Source organism: Anguilla anguilla, chromosome 3 (genome assembly GCF_013347855.1).
Source record: "Anguilla anguilla isolate fAngAng1 chromosome 3, fAngAng1.pri, whole genome shotgun sequence".
In the NCBI taxonomy this organism is placed as follows: domain Eukaryota; kingdom Metazoa; phylum Chordata; class Actinopteri; order Anguilliformes; family Anguillidae; genus Anguilla; species Anguilla anguilla.
Window position 1 is genome coordinate 53166536 of NC_049203.1, and position 24952 is coordinate 53191487.

General features: G+C 45.0%; 1 protein-coding gene across 4 annotated transcripts in view; it reads right to left on the reverse strand.

Annotated features, from left to right (window-relative positions):
- gria3b (glutamate receptor, ionotropic, AMPA 3b) overlaps window positions 1-24952 on the reverse strand; it is a 119073-nt gene that overhangs the window by 85151 nt on the left and 8970 nt on the right. The gene's annotated exons all lie outside the window — the stretch shown is intronic.

Consider the following 24952-nt stretch of genomic DNA (forward strand, 5'->3'; position numbering starts at 1 on the left):
GACCCTGAATCACAAGAGCAATCAATCCCTCACAGAAAAGAAGTTGAATACAAATATAAAAATTTACCATGTGCAATTTCCTGAGCTTTATAGCTTTAAAAAACACACCCCAGTGTTAAATTCCTTGTTGTAAAATAAAGAGATTCATTAAAGCTGGCCTTGTTATTTTAACAATCTGACTGGGTACTTCCACAACTGACAGTCTCCAGTTCATTCCTTGTAATTATCTAGTAGGTCATCATTGTTGCCTACTTGAAACTCCAAATCTCAAAAACCTCAGAACTAGTTTATATCTGTAATGAAAAGTCTCCTATAAACCCAGACTAGTCATTGTTGCGCCATATAATGTAGCCAAGGCAATGCTCTTAAAAGCTACAGGCCCCTCCTGGCTAATCCTAGGCCATGTTAGTAGTGGTGAAGGTAAAAAGATTCTGTCATTTATAATCCCACTGTTCTCTGACACCGCCTTTAGATTGTGGCATTCCAGTATCTTCAGCTGGCAGCAGATGGAGGAGAGCCAGTCAGTGCTTTGCCAAATTTCTGAAGGACAATGAGGCGAGGACATAGGCCTGTGAGTGCGATTGGGCATTCTAAATTGGATAGAAACACCCACAGCTTCTTTATGTAAATGTTTCCCGCAGAATGCTGATGGTGCAGTAGCAGAATCAAGCCGGAATTAGTCAGCGTGAAACCGGTCTGTTTCCATCTTCCTCTTCTCTGTAGCTAACACACAGCATCCTCTCAATGCAACCGATGTTAACACGCTGACAAGCATCACAGGAGTGCCGTGGTATCTGTGTATCGCAGTCCACACTCTGGCTGGGCAGGAATCTACCAGCGAGGGCAGGACGCAGTGAGAGAGTGAACCTCGCTCTGACGCAGGTTGTCCTTGATGCAGTCTGGGCCGGACAAAGCCCCAATTCCTGGGAGACACATGACGGCCGCCTCTCCACTTCGGCTGCCGGGATGTCAGGGGGCTCATTAGGGACTTTGCACATGCTGCCGCTTCCTCTATGAATGCGAGTCCTCCCATTTTCTGTCTAAACACTGGCTGTGAACCCCACTCGTGTGGCCCCTTGGTCTCTGGCCATCTGGACAATCCCTCAAGCGTGCGCCCTCTTGGAAAGAGGCACGTCTGTTCACCTGGATTCTGTTTGTTTTCTCCTTAGAATTTACTTTGCAGTGTCTTCCTGTTCTTGCTGGAAGCCATATAATTAGAAACAATGGAATATTCTAGAATGCCGTGAGGGTTGGGGTTCGAGGGGGGTGGGATTGGGGGGATGAGTCCTCTTTCGCTACATCTCCTCCGCTCCCTGTAATTAAATGAAACTGAAATATTTTGTGGGCGGAACAGGGCTGGGGACGAGCCGGGTCCCACTTTAGGGTCTGTGGGAGCACGCGCCTCATTGCTTCTCATAATCTCCGGATTCTCATGTGTCAGAGTGGATTTCAATAAGGCGTATTTACTCACAGCCACGCGAGAGCACAACATTACCAGGTCACTCGCTCTGCTTCGTGAGTCAGAGTCACCGCGCGACTGAATGACATTCAAAGAGGCCGCTCCGCTTCCAGAAAAAACCAACGTGTCCCATCAGCCACTCTCCTGTCAAACACATCATCCAGAGGCTTACCCCTCCCCTTAAATCGGGGACACAAACAACAATGACAGCTGTCCGAATGAAACATTTGTTTGTGGAATCACAAGTGGAATCTACTGGATTTCAGTTAGAGCTTACATTGTGGAAGCACACACCAGCCTTGTTGTCACCCCCCGGGAGAGTAATCAAAGAATTTCAGCATCACTGGCTCTTTCTTTCTCTCTCTGCCTCACTCCCTCGCCCCCCCCCCCCCCCCCCCCCCACTCTCTCTCAGTTAACTAGAATCTCAAATCGCCCGCAGGTGGAAACGGTTTGGTGCAAACGTCAGTGCTGATCACACAGTGATCTTCCTCCGCCTTTCTTCCTCTTGCGGTCCTTTCTTTCCCCATAGCTGCGCGTCCAGTCCACATCAACACTGTCCGCTTCTGAAACATGGTCTCTGGGTGCCACAGATAATTGCTTTCCAGAATTACATCAGCTCTTTTCATTTAAAGAACTATTGTGCTTATTAAAATGCCAGCCCGAGACTCCGCAACCGCCCTGGCTCAAATAACAAATGCGATACGTGCAGGTCTTCAGAAGAGTGCTGAGGTCTCACTGCAGTATGCGATTGTCAAAGTCCACAGAGCATTAGGTTTACATTTATTCATCATCCCAAGTTTCATAAAGAATTTGCAAGATTAGGCTTGCCATAAAAATACATGTTGAGATCATACTTAAGCATATTTTACAGAATGCTGAAAGGTGTGAAATATACAAATCTTACATATCTGGTCTTGAATTGCATTTGACATGTACACTCCATGATGTTTTTTCTTAATGATCAGAGGATGTTGCCAGTAAAGTTTGTACACAATACGCCGTGAACATTTTTCTGTAAATTTGAAATAACAATAAATACAAAAAATTTAAACAATAAATACGATCTAAGGCTGTGTGGGGAATGCTGGAATTACAATGCTGTATCTAATGGGATGGTCCTCAACATTCTATAAATATTTTCTGTTAGCTGGGGTTTGACTTGTCATGTTCATAAACTGCATTGTACATGCATATGGATTGTGGTGGTACAGGGTTTAAAAAAACTTCCCAGGCATTTGACTCACTCCATGAGTACCTCTTCTATGAAACAAGTCCATAACCCTCTCAGCCCATTCATAAATCCCCTGTGCACCCAGGGGTTGATTCCCCACATGGATCTTTTTTAAACTATGACCCTCTATCTGTAACCCTCTCTGCTCTCTCCCTGTTTGAAGTAAAGTAAAAATGCTTAAGGACCACAGACTGCTCTTCTTTAACGAAAAGAACTAAACATAACGAGGAAGCACAGTCCTCAGTTTGATTGATTTTGCCTGAGGAGGTGGTACCGAAGCACCTCTCATGACTCAATAGTGGGTCCCAGTACATACTTTGGGAATCACTATATTAAAACTGCATAATGCTTGTATTTCCAAGAAACTCTGGACGCCACTGGATGCCTCACCACCATGTATAATAGTGTAACAAATGATTATTTCCCAGAATCCGAGAGAACCATTCATCTATCTGATTTCTCCCAAGTGTTGCTGCCTTATCAGCAATCTAGCTTCGCCACAACATGTCTGTGCTCAGTCTTTCCTCGCTGTTTAGCTGGGTAAACCAATGCAATTGTGCAATTCAGGCATGTTTTTCCTGTATGAACATTAAACGTATTAAACGTATTTCATTTCAAGTATTTTTGTAGATGGATCTGTTGATTTCTCAGGTCACTGCAACTGCTTGGCTTTTGGCTGATCCTTTGTTCTGGCTAGTACACTGTGCTTCCTGGCACGGCATGCAGGCAAAGCCGCATACCTTACCGTGGCCCCATTCAGTCCTGTTCTCAGAGAAAATATAAAAGGTCTCCCGGATGAAAGGTACTACAAATGTCACTGGAAATATAAATGCGCGCTTTGGGACTACGGTTCATCAGCAGCACAGGTAAAAACTTCTGCTGAGATGAGATTGCAAGATGATGAAAGTGAGTGTCCTGGTTGTTTATGGCTGCTTGAGCGAGAGATATCTCCACATAAAAATAGCTCTTGATTTTAATGCAGGTACTTGTACAATGTCATAAGCATCTGGCGATGCAGAGCAAGGGAGAAGGCAGCACGGTTTATGGGTTGGGGAACAAATGGCACTTAAAGTATGATTTCTCCAGGTCTGGTGGGTCTTGCCGTCAACTCAAAATGGAGAATTTTTGCTGTTACTGGCTAAACCCCACCTGACATAACCAAGCCTGTGAGCTTGAATTCACTTAACACAGGGGAACTGCACGCACTCCCCTCTCCCAACCTAAGGCTCCAACTCATCTCCTCTCTCTTCACAGACTTCTATAACAAGAACCCAGCGATGACAACCAACCCTCCCCTGAGACACTGCCACAGCAGCCAATGAGCAGCTGGCAAGAGTATTCATCTCGCCCCACCTCATCTTTTCAGTAGTACCGTTTCTCACCTTCATACAACTGGGACTTTCCTAGCACAGATCTGCAGCAGCCTCTTTGCACTGAGAACTTACTTTGTTAGGAAGTGCCAGTGGTACGCACATGGAATGGGAGCCACAAGTTTTCCAAAAGAAAGAAGACTAATAAGTGCTGTCTTGCCCTGCTACACGTTTTAGTGCAACGCACACAAGAAAGAACCACATAGCAGGTTTTTGAAAGTCAGTTAGGCGTAATCTACACTGAAAAGAATGATTCATTTAAAAAAGGAAAATTATTCAATGAAAGCGGATCCTCTGGTGATACTTTCCAAAATAAAAGACCTTAGAAAGGTCTGAGTCATACCTGGCAGAGGGGAAAAGGCATTTTAGCGGGAAGTGCCAATAAATCGATTGCTTTAAAGCGCATACAGCAAAAAGCCCTTAGCAATGGAGATGAGATGCCACGGCTTTGCAAGCTGTTCCGCAGATTCAATGGAAACTATATATTAGACTGATATATTAGACACACAAAAACCAAGAGCTGGTTAAGACACAAAAGCATCTATCCCCGTGTTCCTAGGGAGGGCCAAAGTAATGGATGTCCGAGCAATTAACCGCTGTCCTAATCCTATTAAATGATATCAATGCTATGAGCATTGCTGCGCCTTGTTCCACAGGTACAAAATACACCTCACATTTCCCAATAATCAATGCGAACACGCGGAATGTGATCATTCTGCCAATAGCTGGCAGCACTGCGGCAAGGTGATTTCGAGGCTCCGCGAATATCTGCTCGCATTCTACCGAGGGAGATCTTGCTCAACATAAATCTTCAATGTTGCTTTCTTATTTTTCAGAGGTATATCAGAAGTGTTTTGAAACGTGTAGGGCTTACGGAATTCTGTAATTGGATTTTCAGAAATCTGTTGTCAGGGTCCCTCGCAAGTGACTAATCCTCAATCAGAGCCGCGGGGCCGCAAGCGAGCTCCTAGCCGATGGATAAGGAAGTGAGTCTGACGGGGGGATGAGAGGTGCCATTGTTACCTGCGGCGGTAAGGGACAAAGCCGAAATGTGTGTCAAACACACTTTAGCCACGTCGCAGCCTAAAACGGCGGGATCCTATCACGGGCGAATTTGCGCTTCGCTGGGAAAGGGTGCAAAAGACCATTCAGGTAACTGACATGCGGGAGGTGGGGCTGACAGAGAGCCGGGGACAGGAGGGAGACGGTGGGGGACAGGTCACCCCGTCGTGTCACAACAGGGGCCTTGAAGGATGGCTTAAGTCATTGGATGAAAAGGGCGGATGACCTTCTCTACAGCTAAGGTGAGACCGTGTCAGTTTTAAAAATAAAACCAAAGAACCGGGGGAACAGCACAGCTGACCGTGAGTGTGGTTTTAAACGGATGTGCTGAACCATAGGGCATAGCAGACTACTGTAAATGAGCCATTCTAAAAACTGGGTCCTGGTTGTTTTATTTTTATTTTTTTAATCTGCTCACGGTTTTCAAGTCGACACAGAGATGCTACAACTGTGGCTTTGGTATGAACAACAGACAGCAGTGGGACTCTCCAATCCGCCTGTCAATCAATGCCTCATAAGCAACTGCCATCCCAACCAATCAACTGAACATCCGCCCTCTCCTTTATGGAGGGATTCAGAGATTAACATGAATATTTTACTTATTGAATTTATACCATGTCAATGTAGGAAAATGAAGTGCACCTTATGTCCAGTCACAGGATGGTTTCCCTTACTTTCTCAACAGTTAAATTCAATCAAATGAAACTAAATAGAAATGATAAAAATACAAGTGCTGCAGTGACTAAAGATGGTTCACTGACTAACAGTAGTGCTGTAGTGATTGGTAGTGCAGCAGCAGTAACAGACAATGGTGTTGCAGTGACCGATAGGGAAGGTGCAGTAACAGACAATGGTGCTGCAGTGACTGATAGGGAAGGTGCAGTAACAGACAGTAGTGCTGTAGTGACTGGTAGGGGTGGTGCAGTAACAGACAGTGGTGCTGTAGTGATTGGTAGTGCAGCAGCAATAACAGACAGTGGTGCTGCAGTGACTGGTAGGGGTGGTGCAGTAACAGACAGTGGTGCTGCAGTGACTGGTAGGGGAGGCGCAGTAACAGACACTGGTGCTGCAGTGACTGGTAGGGAAGGTGCAGTAACAGACAGTGGTGCTGTAGTGACGGGTAGTGCTGCCCTAGTAACAGACAGTGGTTCTGCAGCGACTGGTAGCGCTGTTGCAGTGACACGCAGCGAGTGAGTCCTAGCATTGGATGCAAACGTTGCAGCGTGTTCTTATTTGAGAAGACCGCAATCTGAAATAAGGAACACTGCCCCGCTTCGCCGTACTGTTGGGACAGGAGAGCTTGTGAGGCTCGGTCTTGCCTTCCCTATTCCTTTCTTTTTTTCCTGTGCTCCCATTTCAGTGAAGCCTTGCTGACAAAGCCAGTGGTTACCATGCCTCAGCTGCCAGAGAGCTGAGATTAATTCCTCATGACTCGTCGTTATTGTCCTCGGGGCCTGACTGTTTCGGTTCCTCTTGCACTCAGTGTATGCCATTTAACCACGGGAAAAAAAAGCTTCGCAAAAAAGCCCGCACAGTCAAAAAAAAAAACAAACAACAAGACAAAAAAAAAAAACCAACAACCAAAACAAAAACGTGCGTACGCAATACTAATGAGGCCCTTGGTTTGAAGGTGAGGAAGACAATGTCGCTCTGAGCGGGGCTAATCAAATTGCACATCGGAATTCATGGCCAGCGCCGTGAAAATCTTCATACTGACCCGTGCGGGCCGCGCGCTGTTTGGTTGATTACAGGCATGAAGAAAAATTGAAGCTCTCACTCTTCGCATTTCGCAGCTCCTAGCGTGTCTGCTCGGAATAATAAAACGGGAGGCTGAAACTTAACAGAGCATTTAATACCGTCTGCCTCGCCCAGCCTCCGCAAAGCACCCAGAATCCGGCCTCCTTTTACCTCTAATTAGAACCCTTGATGGAGCCACGGGGCCTCTGGTCATTGCCAATCCAAGCAGAAGCACTTCTTTTTTTGAGTCTTTATCACTCTTATCTCATCCTTTTCACATTCCGCTGAGCATAATGGGAGTTTACTTCGGTCAGAGGTGCGCCAGCATGCTGTCTCGCCTCCCAGAGATTTGGTGGGGGTGGGGGTGGGGGTGGGTGTAGGGGGGGGGGGGGGGAGGGGAGGAGGCAGAAGCCTTTACCTGCAGGCAGTTCAGGGACACGACTTTTGGCCACAACTCACTGACGAGAGGCGAGCTGATGCCATGGGTACGAGATGAATTCCAAAAAGGGAACACACACACACACACACACACACACACACACACACACACAAACACACACACACACACACACACACACATACACACTCGCTCTCACACACACACCCACACACACACACACACACACACACACACACACATACACACTCGCTCTCACACACACACCCACACACACACACACAAACACACACACACACACACACAAACACACACACACACACACACACACACAAACACACCGCAGTGGAGCAGCGCAGGGAACAGGCTTCACCGTCTCCCCGGCGCTGCCATCCAGGCATGGCAAGGTGAGGACCCCGGGGCGGGCGCGCGCTCAAAAAAAAGAAAACAATCTGTCCAGCAGCTGCTGCTTTCAACAGTCCTTAGAGCCGCATGAAGGACGCTTACAGGGAGAGGTCAGGGGGACGGCAGCTGCCCCCCTGCAGGAAGGGCTCCGCGGTGAACGGGCACCGAGATGCCGGCCTGATGACTGGGGCGGGGGTGAGGGGGGTGAGGAGGGGGTGGGCTGGGGCAAGCGGAGCCTAGGCGTGAGCGGAGCACGGTGGATCTGAGTAACGTTCGCTTCGGCTGCGCCGCGCCGCGCCCCTCCCCACACCCCCCCACCCCCCCGCAGAGATGTCGTGGGTGACGGGCCAGAATAAGGCAGAGCGGAGACGTGCTCCCGGACTGATTAGGAAACCTGTACGAGGGGCGAGGTGCGCGGCGGGTTGCCGGGGGAGGGTCAGAGGAAAACAGCGACTGTTTCTATGGCATCGGCCACACTTCTGAGACTCTTCCTGGACCAATCAATTGTCCACCCCTATTGTCAATCTATTTGGAACAAAGTAGGGAGGGTGATGGTGTGCACGAGATTTCTCTCACTAAACTCTGCTCACTCTCACAGCACTCCATTAAACTGCCGAGGCACAGGAAAACATAAGAACATCCTCTATATAACAAAATTTGCCCCACTGGGTTTTTAATTTTACGGTACATATAACGTCTTTCAGAGTTACAAGGGCTGCAGGGGCACTGATTTAGTTTAGTTAGATGAAAATTCAAAAGACTGATGTCAAATTTCAAAATCAAAACATGTCAGAATGTCTAGACTGGTTGGCTGGAGCCATTTGTCTGCAGTAAGAAAAATAACATACTTTAAAACATTTGGGTCATTGTTGCTAAGAGGCGGAATATACAGTGATTATTACCCACCCTTCACTGGCACCAGTGTTAAATTCTCCAGTATCCCAGTGTTCATTTCTTGTCACTGGTGCCTGCCAAATTGAGCTTTTTCCTCATAATTCTAATTTCTTATCCACAGGAAGAGTTTCTGGGTAAGAAGACATGATTTCTTAAGAACACAGGATTCCTAGCAATTTCGAGAAACATGTTTCTGTTTTTTTAAATAGTCATTTACGGTGCCCTCCAAATGCATGGTAATGGTAGAGAGAAATGTGTTATTTTAGCTATATACTTAAGGTGGTTGCATTTGAGACATACATGCGTATGTGTTTCATCATTTTACAGAAACTGCATTTTTTGTGTTCTTTTTGTGAGTCCGCCCATTTTTTTGTGCAAAATTTAGTTAATGGATTAGATATGAAGTCTAATAATTGGTCGCATAACCCTTAAATTCAATTACTGCATCACCAAATGTTGGCATCTTCTCTGGAAATACTTTTCCTGGCCTTCCCAGCAGCCATTTTCAGTTGATCTTTGTTTCAAGAGATTTATGTCTTCGGTCTCCTCTTCAGCAAATTAAATGAATGCTCAGTTGGATTTAAATCAGGCGACTGACTTGGCCAGTATAACACGTTGTACTTTTCCCCACTGTTGAATGCTTTGGTTGCGTAGGCAGTCTGTTTGGGGTCACTGTCTTGCTGTAAGACAAAGCGTCGGCCGATGAGATTGGACAAATTTCTTTGCATATCTTCAGACAAAATCTTCCCGTACACTTCAGAAGTCATCCTGCTGCCATCTTCCGTTACATCATGAATACTGACGAGTGAGCCTGTTCCAGAAGCAGCCATACATGCCTAAGCCATGACACTACCGCCTCTGCATTTCACAGATGAGGGCGGAGGGTGCTTTGGATCATTGGCTGTTCCCTGCTTCATACTTTCAGATTTCCATCGCTTTGGTAAAGGTTTATTTTAATCTTTGTTCCAGAACTCTTCTGGCTCATCTCTGCATTTTTATTTTTTTGGGCAAATTCTAATCTGGCGTTTCGATTCTTGCTGCTGATGAACGGTTTGCATTCTGCAGTGTAGCCTCCATAATTCTGCTTTCTCAGTCTTCTGTGTATGGTGGCTTACACTATGATATTTTCACAACTGCCCTCTGGAGACTGCTGGTGATGTCACTGACAGTTGTTTTAGGGTTTCTCTTCACAGCTCTTATGATTCATCTGTCATCAACTGCAGTTGTTTTCCTTGGCTGACCTGCACAGTGTTTATTTACCACCAGTGCTTTCTTTCTTTTTCAAGACTATCCAATCTGCTGTGCTTGATATATCCAGTGTCCTTCTTAATAAATTCTTCTGTTCTCACAGTTTACAGAGATAGTTACTTTACAGCCAGAGTTAGTTCTCTGGTCTTCATGATGGTGAATGTCTCTGACTCCAAATGCATTCTCCACAGATGAAAACATAAAACCAAAATTAGACTCACCACTCATTCATGTCTGAAAAATTCATGCAAAAGGAAACACTTGAACAACAGTTAACACCTGTAAGTTATCAATTTACTTAATTTTGCACAGCTGAAAATAGAGGGGACTCAACACATTACATTATATTACATTACAGGCATTTGGCAGACGCTCTAACACAAAACCAACTGTTTCTGTAAAATGGCAAAACATATATATGCATGTACATACCATGAATTAAAAGCTGATTGTCTGTACTTTGTTTCATATATATGCTTGATATAGCACAGATAACACATTTCACTCAACCTCTACTGCATTTATACAGTACTTCTCTTGCAGATGTTTCTCTTACAAGCACTTTAGAAAAAAGGCAATGTAATAAAAGTAAAAACAGGGTTCCTATAGGCTAGTGAGAGATAAAACAGCTAAAACAGGGGCATACAGTAAACATATTATGGATAAAAATATGAAAGTAGTAAAAAGAAGAAAGCTTTATTACAGAGAATTAAAAGCAAGTTTTTTACAGGAGTCTAATTGTGATGAGATAAATGTGCCTTGGATGACTTTTTCAGTGCCATGAAATAAATAGAAAGATCTAATTCAATATATATATATTGCTTAGATGGTACAGTAGTAGCACACTTGGGATCAGAACCTAGCTCTGCAATCAAAGCGTATACCAAGGTTCTTTACATCAGACTTTATTCTGGTGATTAAGAGTACCCAGACTTGCCTGAGTAAAATTAAATTTTTGCTTGGTACCGTGTAACAGGCCAAATGATCTGAATTTAGTAGGAGAAAGTTATTTGTCATCCATTTTTATGTCTTTAAAACAGACATGAAAAACAACTATAATAACTTATAGTATAATAGTATTATTGGATATCATACGCATAGAAGTAAAAAAAATCAATGTTACTGGAAAATTTGGCCATGTAGTAGCATATAAACAGAGCCGAAAGCTGGCCCCAATATGGATCCTTGAGGGACGCCACTGGTAACATGCATTCGAGGACACATTCACCAATTGACACAGAAAACTGGCTACCAGATAGATAAGAACTGAACCACCTGAGCACATTTCTCACAAGAGCACAAGTTCTTTGGTCATTCATAAAAATAGCACGATCAATCATATCAAATGCTGCACTGAAGTCTGAAAGAACTAGAACTACATTTTCATTTGAGTTGGAATTTATTAACAGATAATATTGTACTTTAACAGAGATGTTGTCACCAACTAATACTTGGTTATAATATATAATTTAATGAATTATTTTTAAAGTGTGAATTAAATTTTTTTTTTAAACTGAGTGAACTAGATAATCAAGGACATTATGCGTCACCTCACTGTCGTACTCACTGAAGAACTACAAAAAAACTTTTTTTATATATATATATATATATTTCCTGTTTCTGTAGGAAGGGTGAGAGGACTGGAAGCCCATATTCATGTCTGAAATTTAATTGTAAAAATCTGTATCAATGTCTGCGGACTGGTTGTAAATGCCAAAAAAACAATAATGAGACATAAAATAAAATATATGTGCAGGCTTGTGGTGCTTATCTGCTGAAGATGTGACAAGAATGAAAACACTGTCCCGGTTGCTAATAAATGTGTTTCTATGAGTTATGAGTGAAGAGACTTTTCCCCACCTATACAATCCTTTGCTTAGCAACTCAAAAATACTTTCTACTTCTGCCTTTTCTTCATTTTAGGAGCACCCAAGCCCCCCTGGGGATAAGAGCATGTGAGGTAAGCTCCTCACTGAGGGACCACACATGGAAGCGCTCCAGAGGATCCTTTCAGACTGCAGCTGTGGAGGATTAGCTATCATCTGAGGCTGCGGTGAACTTCCTGCCCCCAATGCAGCTCAAAAATAAGACATCTCCATTAAATGAAAATTACCCTGAGTGAGTCACCAAAAAAAAAAAACCCAACACCTACGGCAGGTCAATGTAATAATTCTTGAATATTTCACTACACAGGACAGACACACAGACAGACACAAGCAAGGACACACCCACACCCACACCCACCCACACACACACACACATGCACAAACAGACACACACATGGACGCACGCACGCACGCACACACGCATGCACACACACACACACATAGACACACAGGCACACACTAAAGTCTACCCGCAGGTCTAGCGTATCGATTTCTCCGGCTACAAAGGGCAACAGTTCAAACTGTGATTAAAGTGGAAGGCAGCACGCTCGAGAGAACAGACGCCATGTTCACCTGGCTGAGACACGGCGCTGCAGCAATGCTTTTCCTCACCTCCATTAAGAGAACCCCACAACCATCACCCACGCAAAAAATCGACAAAGAAAACACTGCCTTTTGGACCAATGCATTCTTTCCTATTAGCTGAGAGTTATTTTTTCCCCCGCAAGGGTTAAAATTTCAATTAACAGAAAAATGAATGAAAAAATACTTCAGTGCATTTATCTACATTTCGGTCTACGCCAATTTGGAGACGGAGCGCAAATGACTGCCCTTTCAAGAGGACAGCTTCAGTAAGCAAAGGCACAAAAGAGGGCGGGCGATATTTTATTTTCTTTGGGGCGAAAGTGGCTGAGATGATATCCAGCCACAGTGACACACAAAGGCAGCCCATTTAGGGCTGCCCGCTCGCCGTTCTGCACCCGCTCTATCTTTATAATCTCACAGATTAGGACTTTAAAGAGCAGGCCGCTGTTTAATGGCAATCAATGGGGATCTCAAAGGAACTCAACAGGGAGCTTTTCACGGGAGGAGAAACCGGAGGAGGAACGGGTCAATAATGGCTGCGATCTAAAGCGCCTCTCTCCTCGGCGGCCGGGGGGAAGCAGGCGGCGCGTCGTCCCGCGGCTGAATTACTATTCGCCGCTCCGTGAAATCCGCGCAAACAAAAGGACAGACGCTCCGCGCAGCGTTGTGCGCGCGCCTTTGTGAAGAAGCGTTCTCCGGGCTTCGCTTAATTACTTTGCCATTTCTATTGACCGCCTCTCTGAGAAAATGGGATTCATTTGCCATAGAAGCGAATGAGGAGACGCTGGATAGAGCATCGCTCTATGCAGACGAACAGTGCAGCTGACAATTCGATGAACTGGTGGATGATTACTGTAAAATATTGTCCTTGCTCCAGTAAGGCGTTACTGGGTATCTGCAGTGCTGTTTTTACATGGTTGGGTTGAGTGTGTGCATCTTTAATGCATGCATAAAGAATTTATACTTCCTATATGCTTCTGTATGCATGCGTTCACTTCACTGCCATTTCGGTTTGCATAAAAAGAAAACATTTTTCCTGAAAATATGTTCCAGCATGTGATTAACATTTCTTTTTACACACGCCTATGCCTCCGTTCTATATGTTCGCATCCGTAAAATGAAAGCAATCCCTTCATATCTGTCAAACAGAGGGAAGTGTATAGTTACATGCGCATAAAAAATAGACAAGCCTCCATTTGAAAACCTGCGTTGGCCGCAAATGAAAGGAAAACGGCAACATGCATTCTCTTCTCTCATGAACTACTCTGTGTGGCCAAGCCCGTTTGAATGCTGGGATTTGAACGCTTGATTCTTCTATGTAAATCCATTTTCCTCTGCATTGCGACACCTGTAGGCAGATATCCCGTGACTTCAGCATACATACAGGCTATGGCATCCCCTGCTCCTTCATATCCCTACCACACTTTGCTACTCAGAGAGAGAGAGAGAGAGAGAGAGAGAGAGAGAGAGAGAGAGAGAGACAGCAGGGAGTGCACTGCGTATTGTTTATTTCCTCACCCCGCCCCCCACTGCTCTGAGCCGGTTGCATAAGGCCGAGAGCCCACCACGGCCGAGCTACTGTGAACTGTCACTTACGATCACTCATGATGCAGTCATTGCCCCAAACGGGCATGGGTAAGCAGGGGGGGGGGGGGCTTCGGAGGCTAACGGGAACCGCACGCATCCTGACGACCTCCTCTCTTGGGTGGGAGGGAGGGAGGGAAGAGGGGGGAAGGGCAAGGGCAGGAGTCGAAAACCACGCCCGCATGCATGCGCTGCTAAAATCCCCCCCCCCCCCACCGTCCCTTTAGGTTCTGGTGCAGCGCCTGTGTGAATACAATCAATCCGTTTAATTCTCCGCCACATTAATCCATTTTCCAATTCTCAGACCGTAATATTGTGCAAGGATGCTGAGGCACGCTGCAGAGGAGTTGCCGCATATTGCTTTTGTTAAATATTAATTCCCCCGTGTCCGTTCACCACCTCTCTCAACGGCAAACCATGGGAGCGGTGCTCGCAGAAAAATATCACCGCGCACGCGGGATACGAAAGATGAGATATAAAATAAGAGATACCGCGCTCTCTCCAGTGTACCCTCGACATACACTCTCCTTGTTCAGCATGACCCGTAAGAATTCAGGAATCACTTAGAGCCAGTTTCTCGGGGAACAATGGGAGCCCACACAATGCTTTTTCGCCGGACTGATTCATCTGACCTTGCTCGCAGCGGCGAGCGAACAGGAGCCGCGAAAAAAAAAAAAAAAAAAGGGGGGCCAAGCCGGGGCCGGAGAGCCGCACGCCCGCCTTCCTCCGGCTGCGACGCCTCCCACCGCGCGCCGCTACCAGGGATGCGCGGCCGCCTCAAACGAGGGATTACCGCGACGCTGATTGCCGGTATTGTGCGGGAGGGTGCGGGTGTGACGTGCGCTTGATTGGGGATCCGGCGGACTGAGCAGAAATGGCCGCGCAGATGTGAAATGGGTTTTGAATTGGGTGCCGAGGAAAGAAAAAAAAAAGAAAAAAAATCTGCTGACTGCTGCCGCTCCGGAGATCTTTCAAAATGACAAGCGCCCAGAACCGACCCGACATTTATTTTCTTCTCCCCCATCCCTCCATTTTCCTCCGTCTCCCATCGAGGCCGGGGCAAATAACCATTTTCCGTGAGCTGAAGGCATCTAGGCCTCTGAAATGACGTGCCTCGCTCCTGTTTGAAGGGAAAGATGATGGTTCGTAAGTAAATGAACCTCTCTGCGCCTCGGTGTTAAACAGCAATCTGTGGCAGACAGCCGGTAGCAGGGAGGGCTTCGCTGCTTCAGTGATGAATAGCCTGCAGTAACAGCCCTGAGCCATCATTACCACTCACAGCACTAACAAAGAACAGGAAGCTCTCTTTTTTTTATTGTGAACTGTTTATTGCCTTACTCACTGCCCGGTGTGAATGTGTTTAACGCTGTGCTGATATTTTTACGAGTCTGCAGGCATACCTTCGCGCGCTCCTCATTCTCCGTACTGTTGGCCTTTTTCGCCGACAGGCGAGCTTATATCTCCGCGTTTCTCCATCTCTGCAACAGGTTGATACCATCTTCAATAAGGCAGTACAGGCAGCTCTTGTCATTCTGAGAGTTATTGCCATGCAGTGATGGACTGCTGAAGGGTTTTATTTGAAGGACAGGGATGGGAGAGGGAGGTGGGGGATGGGGGGATGGGGGGGGGGGGGGTTAGGCATAAAGTGACGGGCCTTTTGTTAAATCTAAACATGAAGCATGTGCCCACACAAAGCCAGCACTCCTGTATCGGGAAGCTTTGTAACTGCCCTGAGTGCTTTTTAACACTGTCCGCCTCATTCAATTTGCTCCCATTCAAACCACAGGCCCGCTGCAGTTAAAAAAAAAAGTTAAAAAACTGTGGGCCTGTCCCTCCACCCCCCCGGGGCCCCACGCGCCACCCCGTGTGCAGAATTGATGGCGCAGGCTCGTGTGATGCATCGGACAGCGCGGTGCCACGAGGGTGCATGGCTCCCTTCCCAGTAGTGCCCACAAAAAAAGCGATGAGCTAATGCAGGCTTTGATTTACGGTAGGCTGAGTGATTGCTGGGAATGAGGCAGAGCTTTCGCTAATGGATGATATCACCAATGGCAATCCAGCATTCCTGTGCCTTATCAGTCATATTACACGCAGACTGAATTTACATTACTCACGCACTGGGGTGGCGGGTATGCCATCCGCCAAGTTACAGCTCGGTGGGGAATGCCCCATACCTATATAGCGCCAAGAGTCTGGCGCTTTTCTGAGTTTCCTACAGAAATAATCACAATGACCACAGACTCTCAAGCCCTTAAGAATATTAACTTCTGTACCTTCTGACCTTATGTAAATACAGCTTGACAGGTCCACTAAAATAAAGCCCCAACCTAGGGTTATTCAGTGTTTTTCTCCTTCTTTTCCCTGCTGATTTTTGAAAACGTGTTCTAGTTGAGATTTGAATTACTTGTGTATTACATTTTTGCAAGAAAAGCAGACCGGTTTCGCTCTGCTTCGAAAAATAGACATTATTCCGTTTGAAGTAAGTCACTGTCATTAATATTTCAGGGATTCCTTTGTTGTCTTTAATAGATATAGAGGGAGTTGTGGCGGTTGGAGGGCTTGCTGCAGAGAGTACATGGAAACACAAATGTGCATAATGTTTACCTCTGTTAAATGGGGCCAAAGGACCAGATGTGGGTCCTTAGCGATCTGCCGGATAAATGCAACCAGCGAGAGGCCAGATCTTCTGGGTTTAGACAGAGAGAAGGGACGACTCTCTCTTTCTCCCTGGCCTGAAGGGAAAACTGTGCTGCCAAGCTTTCATGTTAATAAAATTAAATGGATAATTAAAAAAAAAAAAAGAATATACTGCCTTTGGGCACCAGTCTGATGTCAATGGTGGCTGTGAGAACAGCAAGTGCAATTCTAACTGAACCTACGCATAATGGGTTCACTGTGATAACTAAACAACACACAACGCTGACAGTATGAAACAGGCAACATCCTTTTGGGCGAACAAAAAGATTGCTTCACAATGATTCACAAAAACCCCAAATAACACAAATAATTTAACAATCTATAAAGATTGGAGCAAGACGGTGCATTTAAGTGCAAGAAAATGCATGGCACAAATGCATCATATTAATAATCAGATTTCAAATAATAATGACCAAAACAAATATTACTATTATAACCTCTAAATAAATAGATTGAATAAAATGTCAGCTCTTGGAATCTCGGTATTGTAATTTTAAGTCAAAACAAGTGAAACAGAATGACCATGCCTCAGAGCACTCAGCTGCACATGCATCAGGGGGTAGAGGGATTTCTCACCCGCAGTGAAACCAAGTGTTTCATTAAAAAAATCTGTGTAGCCTTTCGGCTACTCAATTATTGTGGATTTTATGACTGTGCAATTTAATACACAGACTCTGAACAGCTCACTTCTGCTGACATACAGCATAAAATCCATCTGGGACACGTACAAGCTAAAGGTGGAAGAACACTAACTTACGTTAATGACCGTGCAAAGATGACCATAATGCTAATTCTGACTATTAAAAATACGTACATCGATTTAAATTCTTTTCAATATTAGCAATTTTTAGATGCACGAGCATACACAATCCACACCAACCACAATATCATTTACCAACTAATGCAAGGTAGTACAAATTTAGTAGTGTGAGAGACTGTTTTAGCCATTTCAGCTGTAATTCCAAGACAAATACACAATAAAAGTAGATAAACTGTGTCTCTTGGTCTGGGGCTGTTTTTCATGTTTTGGGCTAGAGCCCTTAGTTCCAGTGAAGGCAAATCTTAATGTTACAGCATACAATCACATACTAGATGATTCTGTGCTTCCCCAACAGTTTGGGGAAGGCCCTTTCTTGTTTCAGCATGACAATGTCCCTGGGCACACAGTGTGGAAGAACTTGACTGGCCTGCACTGAGCCCTGACCTCAACCCCATCTAACACCTTTGCGATCAATTGGAAAGCCAACTGTGAGCCAGGCCTAATCGCCCAATCAGTGCCCAACCTCACTAATGCTCTTCTGGCGGAATGGATGCAAATCCCTGCAGCAATGCTCCAACATCGAGTATGAAGCCTTCCCATAAGAGTACAGGTTGTTATAACCTGCACTCTTATGTACATCTTCACCCGCTGCACTTCTCTGCAGTTAAAGGGGTCCTCTTCAGTAATCTGATAAAAAAATTCAGCATGTTGAATTTTCCTCCAACGGCACAGAATGTTTTGTGCTCTATCTCATTACAATTTAATTTTTAAGTAGGCCTGGGTAAAATCAAGGCTGCAGACAACCAAAGTATTATTTGTTTAAGAAAAAAATATTATTTAAAAAAAAAAAAAGATTATAATAATAATAAATTAGGTCATGCGAAGCAAGCATCTTCATGAGGGGTTTTCATAACTCTACTCCAGGGTATACAGCATGTAGATATTAACAGCTGTTCATGTTTTTTTTTGAGTAACCTACATAATTTGAGTACAAGATGCTCAGCTTAATATACAGCGCTACTGTAGGCCTGCACGTGAATGTTAGCCATCCAACGGTACGCAGGTTGTGTTCCCTCCCTCTCTCCTAGGGGGCCTGTGCTTTAGGATGGTTCAGACACGCTCTCGAAAACCTCCTTCAGTAAGGGGCCCGCTGCTCCACTCGGCATGCAGCGCTCTCCCGGAATCAGCGCACGGCGAGCCGATCGCTCCCAGCTCCGCTCCGCTCTCCTCCACTGACTGACGGATAAATTAATGTCATTAATTTCTCCCAATGGGAAGCACTCGATAGCACGTCATTTCGGTTTTATCTGATTCATTAGCCCGGGCCCGGCTCCTCGGGAAGCATGTGTTGTGTTAATAAAGCCGGCCCGGAAGAACAATGGCCGACGAAACGGAGCAGACGTTATTTTATGACATCCCGGCGTTCGCGTTAAGCCGCGCCCTGCCGGAGCCGAGCGGACGTCTCTGCGCCGCTCTCTCAGAAACGAAGCGCGTCGGGTTTGGTCCAGACGAGGTGAGACAAGCGCACTGTGTGAGACGCCGGCGCTCCCGTTCAATTAAACAATTAGCATTTCACAAGAAACGCTTCCAGGCTGCCAAGGTGGCCTCAGAAAGGTTGGCTGGTTCACATCCACGGTTATTCACCTCTAGTATTTCGACTCGTACAAAGCCAAATGCGCTCCTCGGGCTTTGGAAAGCAAATAAAAATAAATAAATAAAAGGTGTTTTATGTAATTAATGAGGAGCATGGCATGAATGCATTTATCTGAAATGATAAGGAACATATTTCCTTTATGCATTTTAATTTCTCTCTTGGAGGAAAACGTGCTTTATCACTTTGCAACATTTGTCACAGAATATGCAACCCCCACATGTACTGAATTCAGCTGAGGTTGCTTCTCCGATTGAAAATGAGAATTGCCTTGCGGTTTTCCAGAGACTGGGTTAGTGCTGATACCAATGAAGCATTCTCAATATGAAAAATTTGATATTATAGAGTCCAAAGATCAAAGGGATTGTATCGTTGTCAACACGGGCACTGAGTTTTAAAAATTATTTGGCCCTATGGATTTTCTTTCATTTTCGATTTGAGTTTTTCTGTCCTTTTTATTCCAAACAATACTCATATTTTATTGACAGAAAAACTTTGGTTTTGTGTTGGGCTGTCTGGTGGCTCATCTTGCTAAAGAACTGGCTCTCGGTGTAATTATGCACCTCATGGTACGCTGCTTAATCCTGACCATGCCAGTACTGACTTCTGCCAGTGGAAGCTCAGCAATTTGCTGTAGCATCAGCCCAGGTGTCATATCACACATTTCTGTCAATCCGATTTTTAAATTGCTATGCTTGGACATAATACCATGCTGGATATACTGTAAGTGATGATTAGCACAGACCATTTGCCCTTTTAATCTCCTAACCATTTTGCATTCTTCTAACTGGGTTCCCCAATCTTATCCAAGAAGGACCAGCCTTTTTTCAAGCACTGCACTAAAACAAGTAATTCGCCAACTCAAGGTCTTAATAGACAATTTGTTGAATCTAAGGTTTTAGTGCTGGGTAAGAACAACAGTCAGCATGTACACCGAGTCTTCTCAGATTAAATCAGGGAATCCTTTTCTGAAGAATATCCAACACCTGGTCATGGATCCCCCTAGTTCAACTTCTCAGCAGAACTTATCCAGAGATAGTTACCATTACCTACTTTACCCTTAAAAATCTTGAAAAACCTCATTCATCTTTAAGTTGAATAACTTTTCCTAATAAATTCCTGGTCTTTCTTTCCCTTTTCGACACTTTTTCAAGAGCCTATTTGCTTCTAAAATATTGTGACCAGAACCGGATATAATAGTCTAAATCTGGATAGGCGCTCTCGTAGTGCAATGTTAATACAACGGCTTATCCTGTTTGTTTTACTGCTTTGGCACTTTGGCACAGATTGCTAGATCTAATAGGGTGAAAATAAAATCTGCCAAAGTGAACAATTTCTTCAGCAGTGTAAGTTATTTATCATACCATTAAGCACTAAGACGGTTCAGCAGCTAAAGTGTCAGATGTGAAAACATGTTATTTGGTAGCATCTGGATGTTGAGATTTCAGTTTTTTTATTTAATTTAATCCGCTCCCTCCTGCTCCTCCCATGTGGCCTAACTGATGATCTGTATCCACTGTGGTGCAACTGGATCTCCCTTGCGACCTGACCACCTCCTCCCGTCCCGAAGCTCCTCCCTTTCTCCTGCCCCCTGCTGTGGAAAGCGGCGGCGGGCGTGTCCGCACCATCTGGCAACACCTGCACTGCTCTTTCCCACCCTTCCTGGGCCTGGGTGTGCGCCCCAGAGGACGATCAACGGCTGTGCAGGCTTCTCCAGAGAAAAACCCCAGACCCACGCAGGCTCCTGTCCCTGCCCTGCCCCCACCTCCACCCCCGTCCATGCATTCACAGTCAATTCCATCAGCGAGCCGGCACCCAGGAGCATCTACATCGCATGACTTCACAAATCAAAATAGCCTCTCGTTCCAGCATCGCATGTGCCCTTGGCAGGACGTGCTCACTCACGGTGCACTTTTGCATTTAAAACAGACCCCCCCCTAGCCCCCCCCTCATGCTGTGGTGAGTCTTGCTGGTGAACTGTGAGGGAGGGGGGGTTGGGGGGGGATGGGATGGGGAGGGGAAGGGCCTCTGCCTCCATGGATTCCGCCGATGCCATTAACAGACCCTGAGGCTGGTCTGAGCGGCTGTTGGCAAAGGACGCCTCATCTTTACGGGGATGAAGACTCTGCGTGGCGGACCTGAAAGGCCTTCGTGACGGCCGCGTCCCTGGGATCGCGCGCGTCGTGTTTTCAGGAGCCTTGCAGGTTTTCAGCCGTATCGATCTTTCCGGCAGGCTGCAGGGCCATCACGGCGGACACGTGGTAACGCCTCGGGGTGGGGTGGGGAGGGGCGACGGTCGTTAAAATCTGAGCCGCGCGGTGTGGAGCGTGGCCGACGCCATGGCAATCAGAGGCACGCTCCCCTACAGCAGGCGGGCCTTAAAATAGAAGCATTTTGTGCTTCGCGTATTCACAAAAAAAAAATCTGCCCACTTCAGGCTAATGGAGTACTTTTCTGCTAAACCTGTGCGTAGGCACTGTCGAAAAATCAGTGCCAATAACATATGCCAGTGTGGGCATACACTGACATTCAATTATTTAGTGCCTTTTTCCATAGGACATGACATATTACTAAAATACACCACTCTCATGAGATTACAGAGATTTATTGCAGTGAAGGCAAAGAAAACAGCAAAAACTGCTCTCTTTTCCCCGTACGTATTTTATCATTTAAAAGACTCCACATACAAAAATGCGATGTTAAATTTGGTGTTCAATAGAAAACTGAAAACTCCCCCTTTGAAAATACGGTACGGAAAGCACTGTTGTTATTCTGGTGAATTCTGACAGGACAAACGAGCTAATGATGGCAGTTTTTTTTTTGCTTTCTGCGTCTCTTCCTGCCACCCATTGAGCAATGCATGCTCCCCACTGCTAGCCTTTTGAGCAATGCTGTAAACAAACACTTTGCTACAAAATAAATGTGTGTTTGCTAGATTACATACATGTGGGATAGATTAGATTTATTGTGCTCTTATTTACAGTTCTCACTCGATGGAAATATATTGATGCCGAGCGAGGGCCTACTGTGCGCACAGTGAGAAAGATGACGCACGATAAATCATATGTGCATTGCATCAGCAGATGAAATGAAATGCCATCCCATCTAAATATGCAAAGTTGCAGATATCAAAGCGGGAGATTATACAATACATCACTCTTGCTGGCGGTCACATGGCAGCACGTCGAGGGCCGCCCGTCTCCACGCTAACCTGACATAACCCCCCTTTCCCGAGGAGGAGCAGGGCCGCTCGATCCCCCTCTCGGTGGAAAAACGGGCGCGGCTCTGTTCGGCACGAGAGGCCCCTATGCAAACGAAGTGATGCTCGTCATTTGTTTCTCCTTGTTTTTAATTCTTCAAAGCGTGAAGGAAAAATATCAGACTGCAGAATGTCGCAGCTAAAGAAACCCATCTGCTGCGCGGGTGTTTAAGAACCTGGTGGATCCGATAAAAAAAAATATATTAAAAAAAAAAGGTTGGTGAATGTAAAACCCCAGCAGAGGAGACACACACCATTAGCTAAATGACAGCATGAAGGATGGGAAACGTTGTAGGGGGACAGGAGAGCGAAAGATTAAAGAGCTTAGCGCTGCAAATTTCTCTTTAATAGAAATCAGGCAGCATAAGCTAATAAATAGCTTAAAAACATAAAGGCAAAGGCTGGCTCGTTTTTTTTCACTGCCTAAGGTTGGAAGAGAGGGAGAGAGAAAGCAAAGGGAGGTGCTGACACTGAAGCAACCATCTGGGGTCTCTTGGTTTGATGGTGGCTCTGTCCTCCCTTACCAAACATGGCAGCACTTCTCAGCTTCAGCAAACATTACAGGCACATAGGAAGCAATTCAAGGCTTTTTAATTTTTGTACATATACAAAATGTGCAAAGCCCTGTCTAAAGAACAACTGAAGCGGTGAGCTCTTTTGCTGCCAGTCACTTATTCAATTAGGCCTCAAATGGACTTGAAATAAATGACCAAATGTTTAATTTCTCAATGTTTTGTTTGGCATTGACAGTTCTCTCTATCTCTCTCTCGCTCTCTCTCTCTATATATATATATCAACTGTTTGGTACCTTGTTAGAAGGAAGAATGCACTGATAAGCTCAGCAATAGCAAACATCCTGGTAAACCACAGAAGACCGCTGCAGTGGATGACCAAAGAATACTTTCAACTGTGAAGAACAACCCCTTATATGTTTCCTGTATGTGTCCCATCGAAGACATCAAAGCAGGTTCTTTTATAGTTATACTACATCACCGTCTGGCTGGAATTAGTGAGTTTGCCAGCCCCATCTCTCTCAGCTTCCCTTGACTTTTTTTTGTTGTGAAGGACAAATGAATGTGGGTAATACATCATACTCCCCACTTTCTCAAATATGCAGGCGCCAGCGGATAAATGCCATTGCAAAATCGCCTTTGAACAAATTGCTGGAGATAAATGACAGTCCAAAGCTCAAAGCTTGTGTTCTATGTGAAGAAAATTTAAATCTTGATTATTTTTAGGAGAGAAATTGTAAATGAATATATATTACAGGAATATTTGCCGCATCAGATCTATTGATTTACTTTTAGCGCTTAAATTCATGAAAAAAGGTTTTCAAAGCAGAAAATCTGTTATTAGGCAGTTAGAGTGCACAAACAATTCCCTTCAGTAAAATGAAAATAAATTCAAAATGGAGAAGGACACGCTTGTTCTAGTTCTGAATACTCTGCACCAATATACTGCATTGTCAATATATTCAGTCAATACATATTCTTCACTCAGTATATTCAGGAATTAAACTAAATTACGCAGAACTGCAGTTTAAATGAGGTGGCCATGTTATTAACACAGACGTTATGTAATGTGTATGGATGACCACATCTAGCCCGATACTTCAACATTTGACCAGGTAGAATAAACAATTCTAAGATAGCACAAAAACAATGTTGTTGCTTTGTCATAGACGGAAGCCAACAATTCTGAGTTGGCCACACAGTGAATCACTTACACTTTCACAGTAATTACGCTAAGTGCTAGATGAGTATAGCAGGGTTGTGCTATGACAGGCGGTGGTAAATTCACCATGTGGTAAATATTTACTTCTGAGCAGCAGAGATCATCTTTGCTCATGGGTTCGCCGCAAAGATTTGTCAATGAGAAAATATAGCTGTGCATTTCGCCGCTGAAAATAAGCAATTCAAACTGGTTCACCTCCGTGCCCTCCGTTCATCTTTAGTGGCACAATTAAACAAACACGCTAACAGCATGACATCCCGAGCCACCATTTGAGCGGGGGAAACATGGGCTTTTTCATGGCGGTGCCCTGGAGGCATTAACGTAGTGCCAGATTTCCTCAGATTTCGGCCTTTATTGAATTAAACAGGCACCCGGGCATCTAATTTCATTTGCTGACAGAGATTTAAATAGTTTTGCAGATTCTTAAAGATGCAAGAAAGGAGTTAGCATGCCAAATAAGCACTCCTGACAGCCACCCCCCCCCCCCCACCCCAAAGCAAACAGATGCCTCCCTGGCTGCTGGGGGCACGCAGGCTTTGGGTTTTTACTGATACTCGCGTGCCAACTGTGCTGTCAGTGACCCGGAAGGGCATTCCGCGCAAAGAGGCCTGAATACAAGCTAAGGGCACACGTTCGGTGAAACCAAGCTCAGAGTCACAGGCCTGGCTACAATAGACGTGTTTGTCTTTTTTTATAATGAATAAATAAACCCAGGCTGGCAAGCTCATTTTCAAAGTGTATTTGTAAGCCAAATTTGCGGCCAAATGTTTCATACCACCTGGATTCAATCAACATTTTTCTGATCTCTGACCTCCAAGCATATGCATGTATTTTTTTTTCCTTCAAACATTTTTTAGGAAGTATATTTTCGTGGTAATTGAACTTGGCAAAATGTGTTTTTGAGTGAATGTAAAATTAAAGGCCAAATGTTGAATGAAGACAGGCCACAGAATCACAACAGCAAAGAGAAGCAAAGTACATGCTAGATATAA